Genomic DNA, 14,180 nt, shown 5'->3' on the forward strand with positions numbered 1-14,180 from the left:
CCCATCCGACAAATGAATCACCCTCAACACGGGTTTTACAGCTAGATGCACTTCTTAGATTTTAAATCGCTGTATCGCGAACTATTGTTTTACAGCCGGATGCCCTTCCTGACGCAAAACTAAGATTTTAAATCAGAAGAATTTGTTTTAAGACTAGTTGCCCTTCCTGACGCAAAACTAGCAGTATCTAGCCTCTTACATCATACACTATTGTTTTCGACCGGTTGCCCTTCCTGACGTCAAAGAACTTGGATTAAGAATCTCTTTTACAACTTCTAACACGAGAATCGGGGTTTTACAGCTAGATGCACTTCTTAGATTTTAAATCGCTGTATCGTTAACTATTGTTTTACAGCCGGATGCCCTTCCTGACGCAAAACTAAGATTTTAAATCGCAAGAATTTGTTTTAAGACTAGTTGCCCTTCCTGACGCAAAACTAGCAGTAGCTAACCTCTTACATCATACACTATTGTTTTCGACCGGTTGCCCTTCCTGACGTCAAAGAACTCGGATTAAGAATCTCTTTTACAACTTCTAACACGAGAATCGGGGTTTTACAGCTAGATGCTCTTCTTAGATTTTAAATCACTGTATCACGAACTATTGTTTTACAGCCGGATGCTCTTCCTGACGCAAAACTAAGATTTTACTAGTCTTGCTATGCTTCAATCTAATTTCCTTAGAACAAAGGTATCCCCTAACATGTTGTATCGGATCACATGTTAAGGTTAACGACATCGAGTACAGTGTTCGATTCTAGTCTTGTTACGTTTCAATCTAATTTTCTTAGAACAAAGGTATCCCCTAACATGTTGTACAGTGTTCGGTTCTACTTGTTTAGTGATCTGAACACATCAATCAATGTTCTGATCACATGTTGCATCGAGTGCAGTGTTCAATGCTAGTCTTGTTATGTTTCAATCTGATCTTCTTAGAACAAGGGTATCCCCTAACATGTTGTACAGTGTTCGGTTCTACTTGTTTAGTGATCTGAACACATCAATCAATGTTCTGATCACATGTTGCATCGAGTGCAGTGTTCAATGCTAGTCTTGTTATGTTTCAATCTGATCTTCTTAGAACAAAGGTATCCCCTAACATGTTGTACAGTGTTCGGTTCTACTTGTTTAGTGATCTGAACACATCAATCAATGTTCTGATCACATGTTAAGGTTAACGACATCGAGTGCAGTGTTCGATTCTAGTCTTGTTATGTTTCAATCTGATCTTAGAACAAAGGTATCCCCTAACATGTTGTACAGCGTTCGATTCTACTTATGTAGTGTTCTGAACACACCAAACAATGTTTTAATCACATGTTGAAGTTAACGACATCGAGTACAGTGTTCGATTCTAGTCTTGATCACTTATTTTGTGTTCTGAACACATCAATCAATGTTCTGATCACATGTATCGAGTACTAGCTGTCTCATAAGGAGCTATGTATAACCGCCATCTTGCGCAAGCATCCTTAGGGGTGGGGGGCGTCTCTAGCCATCTTATGCAAGGATCCTTAAGCCGCCTCATAAGAGCAACCACAATCTTGCGCAAGCATCCCTAGGGTGTCTCATAAGGAGCCTTGTATAACCGCCATCTTGCGTAAGCATCCCAAGGGAGTCTCATAAGAAACTATGTATAGCGATCATCTCGCATAAGCACCTTTAAGGAGTCATGTATAGCCACCATCTTGTGCAATTAGCGTCGAGAGATGGCTGCTGTAGATCGAGCGGATGACAGCTGACGAAATTGCCCCGCATAGGGCAGCACGGTGCTCTGTTCTTTAAAAGATGGCGGATGACAGCTAACGAAATTGCCCGCATGATAGCAGCATAGTGCTCTGTTGGTTAAAGATGGCAGATGACACCTGTCAAAAAAAGCACATGGCTTTGTTTCCAAACAAGAGCACGTGGAATTTACCGCCACAACAAAGAGGGCAGCACTGTACTCTGTTGCTTAAAGATGGCGGATGATGGCTGTCATAAAAGCACGTGAGTTTGTTTCCAAACAAGAGCGCGTGAAAATTTTCAATTTGCCACCACCACATTTCAAAGGTATCTAGCTAAAGAGGGCAGCACGGTGCTCTCTTGATTAAAGATGGCGGATGATAGCTAACAGAACTTTTCAAATTGCCCGCTACTACGTGCTTAAGGTAGTAGCCATAAAGAGGGCAGCACGGTGTTCTGTGGATTAAAGATGGCGGATGACAGCTGACGAAATTGCCCGCATGATAGCCGCATGGTGCTCTGTTGATTAAAGATGACGGATGACAGCTGTAAAAAAAGCACATGGCTTTGTTTCCAAACAAGAGCACGTGGAATTTGCCACCACCGCATTTCAACTAAAGATTGCAGCACTGTTCTCTCTGGATTAAAGATGGCGGATGACAGCTGTCAGAAAAGCATATAGGTTTGTAATGCACGTGGAATTTACCGCCACCACATTTCAAAGGTAAGTAGCTAAAGAGGGCAGCACGGTGATTAAAGATGGCGGATGACAGCTGTCAACAAAGCATGTTGATTTGTTTCCAAACAAGAGCACGTGGAATTTGCCGCCACCGCATTTCAAACTAAAGATTGCAGCACTGTTCTCTCTGGATTAAAGATGGCGGATGACAGCTGTCAGAAAAGCATACAGGTTTGTAAAGCACGTGGAATTTACCGCCACCACATTTCAAAGGTAAGAGGGTGCTCAAAGATGGTTGCTGTCAAAAAGCATTTTTCAAATTATCCGCTACCACAAAGAGGGTAGCACTGTGCTCTATGGATTTGTTTATCTCACGCTAGTGAGGTTAAGTTGGTGGCACTAAGGTTTAGGCCCGTCAAGATGGTAGTACTGAGGTTAGCGATGCGTTGTTGTCTGTCAAAAAGCACGTGGCTGTCAAAAAACACGTGGCTTTGTTTACCTCGCGCTAGTTAGGTTAAGTTGGCACTACTGAGGTTTAGGCCCGTCAAGATGGGAGCACTGAGGTTAGCGATGCGTTGTTGTCTGTCAAAAAGCACGTGGCTGTCAAAAAACACGTGGCTTTGTTTACCTCGTGCTAGTTAGGTTAAGTTGGCACTACTGAGGTTTAGGCCCGTCAAGATGGGAGCACTGAGGTTAGCGATGCGTTGTTGTCTGTCAAAAAGCACGTGGCTGTCAAAAAACACGTGGCTTTGTTTACCTCACGCTAGTTAGGTTAAGTTGGCACTACTGAGGTTTAGGCCCGTCAAGATGGCAGCAGTGAGGTTAGCGATGCGTTGTTGTCGATGACCGCTGTCGAAAAGCACGTGGCTTTGTTTACAAATTCAAATTTCCCGCGGGAGGAGGCGGCCGAATCCCTGTATTATACTACTAATATGGTTATGTTTTTCTTCTTGTGTATTTAAGGATATGAATTTCGAAAGCGGAGAGTCTCGTGTTATGGAGCTCCTTGAAGCTGTTTTAGCCGACCCTGCTAGTCAAGAGGATGAAGCAGACTTCTCAGATGCTCATGTCTGCGACAGTGAAAGCGAAATTGAAGATAGACTCTTTTGAAGTGCGAGAAGATTCTAACAGTGAACAAGAATTAGATACCAATGATGAAATACAGTTCTATGTGGGTAGTGGTTCTCAATTTTATGTAGAAAGGATATGACCCAATGTAAGACACGTTGTCCTCCGAAGGCTGTACGAACAAGATCCAAATACATTGTAACACAGTTTCCAGGCGTCAGTGAAGGGCATCAAAGAACCTATTGAAATCTGGAGGAAATTTTTTGATGGTCCTATGGTAGAAATGATTGTGCAGTATACTAATCAACACATAGCGCAAAAATCTCTGGGGCGGTATAAAAGGGAAACTTATATAAGACCAACTGATAGTAATGAAATTGAAGCTCTGAGCAGACCAACTGATAGTAATGAAATTGAAGCACTGATTGGAATTTTGATATTGGGTGGTGTGAAAAAAATAATCGGCTGAATGCAGATGACCTCTTTGCTACTGATGGAGTTCGTCTAGTCATGTCATTGGAGACATTCAGATTTCTCCTACAGCACCTTAGATTTGATGGCAGAAATACATGCTAGGAAAGAAGATCCAGTGATAAACTTGCTCGCATTCGAGATATCCTTGACAGCTTCGCAGTAAATTGCATAGTCCATTACAGTATGTCTCAATGCGTGACCGTCGATGAAATATTGCTGGGATTTCGCGGACGTTGTAGTTTCCGTCAGTTTATACCATCTAATCCGAACAAGTACGGCTTAAAAGTATAGGCTCTTTCTGATGCCAAGATGTTTTATAAATCAAATTTAGAAGTTTACGTAGGCAAGCAGCCTGATGGTCCTTTCCAAACCAGCATTTCTCCCTTAGCAGTTGTTGAGAAGCTGAGTGAACCAATATATCATACTTTTAGAAATGTCACTACAGATAATTAGTTCACTACCGTTGAGCTTCCAGTGACTTACTCCGTCGTCAATATAATCTAACTTTGTTAGGCACCATTCGGAATCGGAAGAACAAACGTCAGACCCCCCCCCCGGCCCCCCCTGAGTTTCTACAGCAGCAGTCAAGGCCTACTCCATCAACAATGTTCGGGTTTGGCAAGGATTGCTCGCTAGTTTCTCATATTCCTGCGAAGTAGGAAAATGCTCTACTCATCAATTCCATGCACGACGATGACCGCATCGATGACGCAACAGGAAAAGCCGAAATTATCCTGTCATAATAAGACTACTCGGTGTCGATCAACCGAATGGTAATTACAATTGCGATAGGAATACTGCTCGCGGGCCCCTGGTGATTTTATTTGGATTAGTTAATATTTCAGGCATAAACAGGTGATAGTCACTCATAACTGGCCATCTGCCAAAATTGTTCGGCGTCATTTCCTGACTAGGTTGGCTATTGAGCTGATGAAGAATTATGCTGTTCGAAGAGCTTCTATTTCCAATATTCTCAGAATAATCAGAGAGAGACTAAATGAAATTTACGACATCAAGGAAGATGTCTAACCTAGATTGAACCATCAAAGGAAGTGGGAAGGTGCAGGGTCTGCACTTCTAAGCAGTACCGGAAGACAAAGTATTTACTGTAAGAAGTGTCAAGTATTTGTGCCTTGAACTCGCAAATGTTGTATGCCATGACTCTGGAAGGTTAATTGTGTACTGATGCAAATTTTCGAACTTTAGATCTCAATCATGATTGTTTTCTTTTCAACAGTTTCATTGGATATTTCGCTCATTTCACTTGTCATAACTCAGTTATAATTTCTCCTTGGTACTGCTTATAAATTGCTTAAGTGTATTTTAAATAAAGGTTAAGATGATGACATACTTATGTAATATACCCTTCCTTAAAAATATACTCTAAAATAATGAAAAGTATGGAATTATTTAAGGCTGGTCTACTGGACCGAAGTCACTAAAGTTGAGAGTAAAATTCACGCCACTAACGGAGTGTTAAGAAAAGAAATGTGCTCAAGTGAAACATGGACAATAACTAGCTCGGAAAGAACGAGAATAGAAGCTTTTGAAATGTGGTGTTACAGAAGAATGCTGAAAGCGAGATGGGTAGATCGAATCACGAATGAAGAGATACTGAATCGAATTGGTGAGAGAAGATCGATTTGGTTAAATTTGACGAGAAGAATAGGTAGAATAAGATACATCTTAAGATACCCAGGACTCGTTCAGTTGGTTTTTGAAGGAAATGTAAGCGATAAGAACGGTTGGGGTAGACCAAGGTATGACAAGCAGATTAGAGCATATTTAGGATGCAATAGTTACGTAGAAAAGAAACGATTAGCACGGGATAGTGACATGGAGAGCTGCATCAAACCAGTCTGTGGACTGATGACTCAAACAACATAAGGATACACAATAATAGGTCACTGATATACATTACTATTCAATATAGTCACCATTCATGTACACGCAGATGTTCCATTGGTATATTAAGGCATCGATGCCGGCACGCAAGGAATCTGCACCCATTCCGTGAAGCTATTTCATGACGGTATTCTGAACGGCCGTATAGTCATTGATTTGCTTACCACCCAGGTACTTCTTTTAACGGTCCGAAGAGATGATCATCGGGGCGTCATAATCCACGTGTGATGTTAGCTGCGTGTGGTCTGGCGTAGTGCAGAAACACGACGCCTCTTAAGTACAGGCCGGGCGAGTTGGCCGTGCGGTTAGGGGCGCGCAGCTGTGAGCTTGCATCCGGGAGATAGTGGGTTCGAGCGCCATTGTCGGCAGCTCTGAAGATGGTCTACTATGATTTTCCATTTTCACACCGGGCACATGCTGTGGCTGTGCCTTAATTAAGCCCACTCCTTGCCGTTTCCTATCCCATCGTCGCCATAAGACCTATCTGAGTCGTTGCGACGTAAAACCAATAGCAAAAAAAAAAAAAATTAGTCCAGGTCGTTTTATTCAAATTGCTACCCGCAGACGCGCCAGTGTCACAGTAGCTGGCAGCTTTCTCTGTCGCTCCCCTGGTGAGTAAATCAACCAGAAGCACTCCTTTGTGTTCCCAAAAGACCGTTGTTATGACTTTATGCGCAGATGGAGCTGTTCGGACGTCCATGCGAAGTTGGGACGAGGAGTTTCCATGACATGGAATCTCGCTTCATCTCCGGTGGCTCTGGATGTAGCCACGTTCCGCCTACAAAATTGAATGCGACGATCAACCTAGATTAGACCTTCAGTACGATACACATTGTTATGTGCTGGACGTGCAGTCTCTTTTTGATCTATACCGAGTGGGTTTCATGCTGTATAGGGCGAATTATGGTAACTGCAGTTTCGAACAAATATTCTTTTGTTTGATATTTGATTAAAAGATAGTTTTATTCCCTTTTATGCAGATGGCGTCAAATTAAAATGCCTGCAAACTGTAGCTGTGGTCATACGAGTATTATTATTATTACCGGGGTTTCGTGGATCATAGAGAGTGAAAAAAGCGCGGGCTTGAATGGATCTATCTAAGATATCAAAATTCATATAAAACTTTAAAATAACGGTTATATTTCTTTTCAGAAAATCAAACTTAGCAACATTCTTCACTTAGTGAAAACAACAGTTTATCAGGTACAATGACAATTTTGATATTAGAATAGAACACCCCAGAATAGGGATTTTAACACTTTTGGGCTTCATCCCCCTAATTTACAAATTTACAATGTAGCCAGTCTAGCGTTTACTTCGATACAAGGTTCCAGAGCATTTTGCTCCAACCGTAACAATGTACAGCCTTCCAGAAGCACCCCTCAATATTATAGTAATATTAGCAATCTCAGAAAAGAACTTACATGCTCTCCAACTTCAACAAAGGAGGCTGAGCTCCCAGTTTCTTACAGCCTACTCAAGGTAACATTACACAAAAAATCGTACAATTTCTGGCCTCTCTAGGCCCAACCTATGATTTACAATTTTGTACACAGGGATATGTATTACCCAAATTACTGGACCTTCGTGGAAAAGAACATGTTAAATTACTGGCCCAAACACAAAATGTATGGAGGCGTACACTTGCGCTCCTAGAAAACAACTGTAAAACCGTAATTGTGCTCGCGGTCCGATGATACAGAGGCTAACCCTAAGCTACTGAGGTGACTAGAATGAAAGGTTAATTAAATGCATTACAGGAAAATAAACAGTTACAAAATCGTAGTCATCTCAAGATAAATTGAAGGGGAACTCGAGAGGGTAACGCACTCTCTATCCCCGATTTACAATAGAAGACTTATGAAAGTTTACATGAAAAGGAAGAAGTTTACATTTTAGAAATCAAACGGTTACATAGTTAAAGCTTAGAACCTTCCCCGCAGGCAAGTTGCGGAGATAGCTAGAGATAGAAAACTGGTGGCCATTACCTGGGCTGATGTTCTGCCTGCCGAAGGATGAGGCACCGCGCCTCCTGTCTTAACACACACACTCAGTACTTCGACAATCAACAAGACAAGGTAGCTTGAAAAACCCGCAGCTTATGTACCCGAGGGGATGGTTGGAGAAGGCTCTGGACTAAATCCGGACACACCCTCTCATTTTATTGGATAGTTAAAAAGTTACAAGGAGTCTATTATTGGCTGAAAAATAATTACAGAAAATTTTTACCATTGGACAGAGTCAAAGCTGGCGGGACGAGAAGGAAATGTTGCAAACCTTGAAATATCAAAATAAATGAAAGTTAATTTAGTTGAGAAAACATAAGAACACAAAACTTCTTTAAATCACGAATTCTTCCTCCGTGCGCCAGAGAGCATGACCACATTTTTTTAAGGACATCTATGGAGAAAACTTCAAACTTCTTGCTGTACACCAAAACAAAAATAAATAAATCCAGTCAGTTCAGGAAACTTTAAAATAACACAATACCGTTATTTATGAGCGACATCTTCCGATTGTCACAACTTCATGCACTAGTTGTTTCAAGATTTGTATGAGAGATAGCATTCTTTAAGGCGCTTCTTTTAAATGTGCGGAGTTGAGGTGTATCTCCCGATACAATTGTTATTCGATTTTGGCCTAATTTGGACCACGGTAAACAACTGACTTGCTGGTTATTTTTTTTTTTATTAGGGTTGTTTATAGTCGCTTTAACTCCAAGGTCTTATCGCGACTCTTACATATGATTACAGAATAATAATAATAATAATAATAATAATATAAAAATTGAGGACGAAACCATTCAAGATAGAATGAAATTTAGAAGCTTAGTAAACAAACATAAATTTGCAGAGAAACCAACAAGAAAAAATACAGGCTGGACAGAAACACGCAGAAAGGAACACAGTGAAAAAATGAAGAAATATTGGGAAGAAAAGAAGAAGAAACATTGTGCAAAATAAGTTCAAACGCGCTCCACAGCTGGGCACAACGAATCAAAAAAAAAATAATATAAAAATGTAAAGAAAAAAGTATAATGTAATTACATTTTGGAGTGCAAGCCAGTGTCTTTGAGGAAGTTGATGACTTGATGACTCAGTGCTGGAGAAGACAGTGTCAGTTCCATTCCTTTAGGTATGTTGTGGTGTTGGCGCCAATGGTCATACAGTTGACATTCTGAGATGATATGCTTGACAGTGAGAGAGCAGTTACATTTGCTGCAGGTGGGAGGTTGTTTCTTTTCTAGGATATAGTTGTGGGTGATCTTCGTATGTCCTATCCTTAGTCGGGAGATTAAGACTTGTTCATGTCTGGTGAGGTTTTGGAGAGGATATGTTCTTGTAGATATCATTTTAATTTTTTGGAGGTTGCTAATGGAGGTTTTAAGCCAGTTCATTTTCCATTGTTCGTGTACTTTGATTTTGATATAAGCGATGATATCAGAATGTGGCGTGGCAATTTGACGGTCGTTGATTGGGAGACTAGTAGCTTCTTTTGCTGCTTGATCAGCTGATTCATTGCCTGGTATTCCTCTGTGAGATGGTATCCACATAAAAATAACATTTTTTCCTGCGATCTTGATCTTGTGGTACAGCATTTGAATTTCTTTAACAAGTAGGTGTGTTGTTGATGGATTTTGTATTGAAGTTAATGCACTTTTGGAATCAGAGAATATTATGAATGAGTTATTGTAGCTTGCTTTTGAAATATGAATCATGGCCTGTTTAAGAGCATACAGTTCACTTGTAAACACTGTGAAAAGATCTGGTAATCTGTATAGCTTACTATAGTCTTTATATTTCACTGCACAACCATTTCTCTCATTGAATTTTGATCAATCAGTATAAATTGCACTATATGATGAGTATCTATTACAAATTTCATTAAATAACTGTTGGAATTTTGCTGTGTCAGTTTGAGCTTTAAGATTGTTGTTCAATTCCCAGTTTACTGGAGGCAAATGAGTTTTCCATGGAGGGGTATCTAGTGAGTTGTGTGGAAATAAAATGGGTGGAAGGCTGAGGTTTATTTCTTTGAGAAGATTGGATATTCTGATGTTAAAGGGTTGGGGTTGAGATCCAGTTAGTTTTCCTTTATGTCTCTTTGAAATTAGGTGTTTTTTTAAGTGTTGGTTACTTGTACCAGCTATCTTGAGTGCGTATGTCAAACTCAGCTGTTTACGTCTGATTTCAAGTGGTGGTTCGTTGGCTTCAATCTCTATACTAGCTATGGGGCTGGTGCGGTGGGCTCTTAGGGCAATTCGAAGAGCTGAAGATTGGATGGTATCAAGGATCTTAAGGGTAGATGGTCTGGCAGAACAATATACTATACTGTCATAATCCAGTTTGGCTCTGATTGTGGCTCTGTATGTGTTCATTAGGACATGGTAGTCTGCTCCCCAGTTTTTTGCTGAGAGAATTTTCATGATATTCATTCTTCTTTGACACTCGTCTTTAAGATTTTTAAGGTATGGGGTCCAGGTGAGCTTGTTATCAAATAGAAGTCCTAGAATTTTAATAGTTTTAACTGATTCAATTTTATGGTCTTCCATATATAATTCAGGGTTAGCGATAGTATGTTTATTTTTGGAGAAGAGAATACATTTGGTTTTAGTTTTAGAAAATTTGAATCCTGTGGTTTTAGTCCAGTTTTGAATATTTACAATTGATTCTTGTAATAGGAGTTCAGTCGTTGTAATGTTTTTCCCTGGGCAGAAGATTATCAAATCGTCAGCAAAAAGGCAACACTTAACTGGTGAGTGGATGTTAGAGACTATACCATTAATTGCCACAAGAAACAGTGTTACACTGATAACTGATCCTTGTGGGACTCCATTGTTGATTACTACTTCCTTTGACAGCATTCCATTTACTCTAACTTGAATTCGGCGCATTTGGAGAAAATTATAAATGAAATATAGGATATTTCCAGATATATTATGTGTCATTAGAACTTTGATTACATAGTCTTTCCATACCATGTCATATGCCTTATTAATATCTAAACTGACTGCTATTAGGTGTTGGTTATTGAGAAACGCTTCCTGTATTTCAGATTCCAGACTTATCAAAGTGTCTGTTGTGGAGTGTGCTTTACGGAACCCGTTTTGCACATAATAAAGAAATTTATGTGCTCGAGATACCAGCGTAATCTTTTGTTGACTATTTTCTCCATGAGTTTACACATCGCAGTAGTTAAAGCAATAGGACGATAATTTTCTGCAATTGAGTTGTCTTTCCCTGGTTTGGGTATTGGAACTACAATGGCATTTCGCCATTGGTCAGGAAATGTCTTAGAGCTCCATATGTGGTTGAAAATGGCCAGAAGATAATTTATTGCACTTAGTGGAAGCTGTTTTAGAAATTCATAAGGGACCGTATCTGGGCCAGGACTAGATTTGCCACATTTGTCAAGTTCAGTAATTATTTCCTGCAGTTGAAAAGTATCGTTTAGATTATAGTTAAGGTCAGAGATAGCTTTCCTTAGATCAACGGATTCACTGGATTTCTTTGTATGGAGAAATTCAGGATCATAATTTTTGTCACTAGAGATCTCGGCAAATGTGTCAGCTAATTTATCAGCGATGTTTCGAGGTTTGTTTATGAAGGTTCCATCAACAGAGTTTCTGAGGGAAGTAATGTAGTATTTGCCATTTATTCTTTGAAGTTTATTCCACATTTCCTTTTGTGGGGTTTGGGAACTTAGCGAGGAGACAAATGATAGCCATGAATTCTTTTTGCTGAGTTTAATTTCTTTTCGAGCGATTGCTCTATATTTCTGAAATTGGGCTTTATTTTCAGGTGTGGGTTTTCTTTTGTAGAGGTAGAAAGCATGATTCTTATTCTTAATAGCCTCCTTACAAGTGTCATTCCACCAAGGTACTGTTTTCTTAAAGGAGTTTGAGGTTACTTTTGGAACACTCATGTCTGCAGATTTAACAAGAATTTCTGTGAAATCTTGAACAATGATATTTATGTGCTTAGAAGGGAAATCATTTGGAGGGGTTAAGTCTTTTAAGTGATTATTGACTGTCTGCCTAAATTTTGTCCAATCTGCCTTATTTAAGTTCCATTTGGAGTTGTTAATAAATGAAGAGTTGACAGAAGAATTTTCATTATTGATTAGTATCGGGAAGTGGTCACTATTTCCTTGGAGTGTTGAATAAACAGACCAGTTGAAAAGGGTTGCTACGTCCGGTGTGCAGATGGTTAGGTTTTGTTTTTTTTTTGCTATGGGCTTTACGTCGCACCGACACAGATAGGTCTTATGGCGACGATGGGATAGGAAAGGCCTAGGAGTTGGAAGGAAGCGGCCGTGGCCTTAATTAAGGTACAGCCCCAGCATTTGCCTGGTGTGAAAATGGGAAACCACGGAAAACCATCTTCAGGGCTGCCGATAGTGGGATTGGAACCTACTATCTCCCGGATGCAAGCTCACAGCCACGCGCCTCTACGCGCACGGCCAACTCGCCTGGTGATGGTTAGGTCTATACTACTACAGGTGCCGTGGGCTATGTCAAAGCGAGTTGGAGCAGTAGAGTTCATTAGAATTAAATCAAATTCATCAAGTATCTTTTCTATCTCTTTTCCTCTTGCATCAGAACTATGGCTACCCCATAACGTGTTGTGGCTGTTGAAATCGCCTACTAGGATGAATGGTTTAGGTAGTTGGTGGATAAGGTTTCGTAGATCGTCACCTTGAAACAAATAACTGTTTGGAATATAAACATTGCAGATACATAGAGAAGGTGGTAGATGGACTGAAATTGCTACAGCTTCGAAATTAGTGTTAACAGTAATTTCTTTGGCATAGATATTGTTTTTGATATAAGTAGCTACTCCTCCACTCGCATGTTTCACATTAGTTCTATTTTTGTGGTAGACACTGTAGAGTCTTAGATTGGCAGCAAAGTCGTTCTGAAAGTTTGTTTCTTGGAGACAGATAACAGATGGTTGGTGTTTGTTTATTAGGAGTTGTAGATATTCTAACTGTGATCGATAACTGTTAAGATTCCATTGGAGTAATGTTGCCGTAATAATGATCACAAGCAGAACGAGGTTTATCTCCATTGTTATACTGGGAAGGAATTGTTGTCGCTGGAATAGTCTGGCGTTACATTGATATGCGTTGGGTCTTCACATTGACTGGCGGATTTCAGTAGTTTCTTTACTATTAGAGTGCTTTTGTTTTTTATGCTTTTATCGGTATAGTAAGGATAGAGTTTTTGATGGGCTTTAGCAAGATCTTCTAAGTCTTGTGTGTAGTTTGAAGCAATTTCTGATATGTCCTTGGCACCAACTGTATTTTCAAAGAAGGACTGGAGCTGTAGGTAGCTGAGGGGGAATATTGATGGGTCGGCTTCCAAAACTTCACTTATTGATTTTTGCGTGTCTGTCTTGGGTTTCTTGGAAGTGTGATTTGTCTTACGGTTTTCTATTTGTTCAGGAGAGGCCAGTATGGATTTGTTGCCATCAGGAGGATTTGGATTAGTTGTTTCACTGCTAGCTAGTGAAATTGGCCTTTTACATCCAGGAAAATTCACTGTTGTAGGGGTGGCGTGTGTTTCCATAGGTGCTGCAATTTCTCTCTCAATTTGAATTCTGGAGGAGGGAGGATCATTACAGACTTGGCTAAGTGCTAAGTCAGGGTTGGTTATTGAAGTGGCTTCTTGAGTAGGCCTATCTTTTGGGAATGAGCTAGAAGAGCTAGAAGTACCGATGTCTGTTTTGGGGTTTTCGACCTGTGACTTTTGTGAAATCTCTTGGAGCTGAGGAAAATTATTGGAAGAGGATTCATCTTTTGGAAGTGATACGTTGTTAGGACAATCTTTGGCCAGATGTCCTTCGGTATGGCAAAGAAAACAAGTGGGTGAGTCGGATGATAGGTAAATCCAGTAGTTTGTACCATCGTATTCGAGATGAAGGGATTCGGGGAGTTTATCAAAGTCTTCATTCTGAATGTACATTTGTCTTCGAAAGCTTAAAATGTGGGAGAATCCAGGAATTGACAAACCTGCTCTGATTGGGGTAATCCTAGACATGATTTTCACACCAAGTTTTAACAATTCCTCTTCAATAACATAGTTTGGGATCACAGGACAGACGTTGGATAATATAATACGCTTGTTTTTTGTTAGAAGGGGTCGTATTTCCAGTGATACATTGTTTATTAAGATCTTAGGGTTTGTCAGTATCAGATCTTCGACATTTTTCTTACTAGAGAGAAAGATGCATATCCTTCCGTTCGATATACGTGAAACAAACCGAATGTTGCTAGGGGTTGTAAGTTTACCTATAGCTAGCACATAATCCTTGATACTGATCCCGTC

General features: G+C 40.1%; 1 protein-coding gene across 1 annotated transcript in view; it reads left to right on the top strand.

The window, feature by feature from the left end:
• Positions 1–14,180, top strand: part of LOC136883315 (protein Smaug homolog 1) — a 327,858-nt gene that overhangs the window by 53,379 nt on the left and 260,299 nt on the right. The window lies entirely within an intron of this gene.

The sequence above is a fragment of the Anabrus simplex genome, chromosome 11 (assembly GCF_040414725.1).
Source record: "Anabrus simplex isolate iqAnaSimp1 chromosome 11, ASM4041472v1, whole genome shotgun sequence".
In the NCBI taxonomy this organism is placed as follows: Eukaryota; Metazoa; Arthropoda; class Insecta; order Orthoptera; family Tettigoniidae; genus Anabrus; species Anabrus simplex.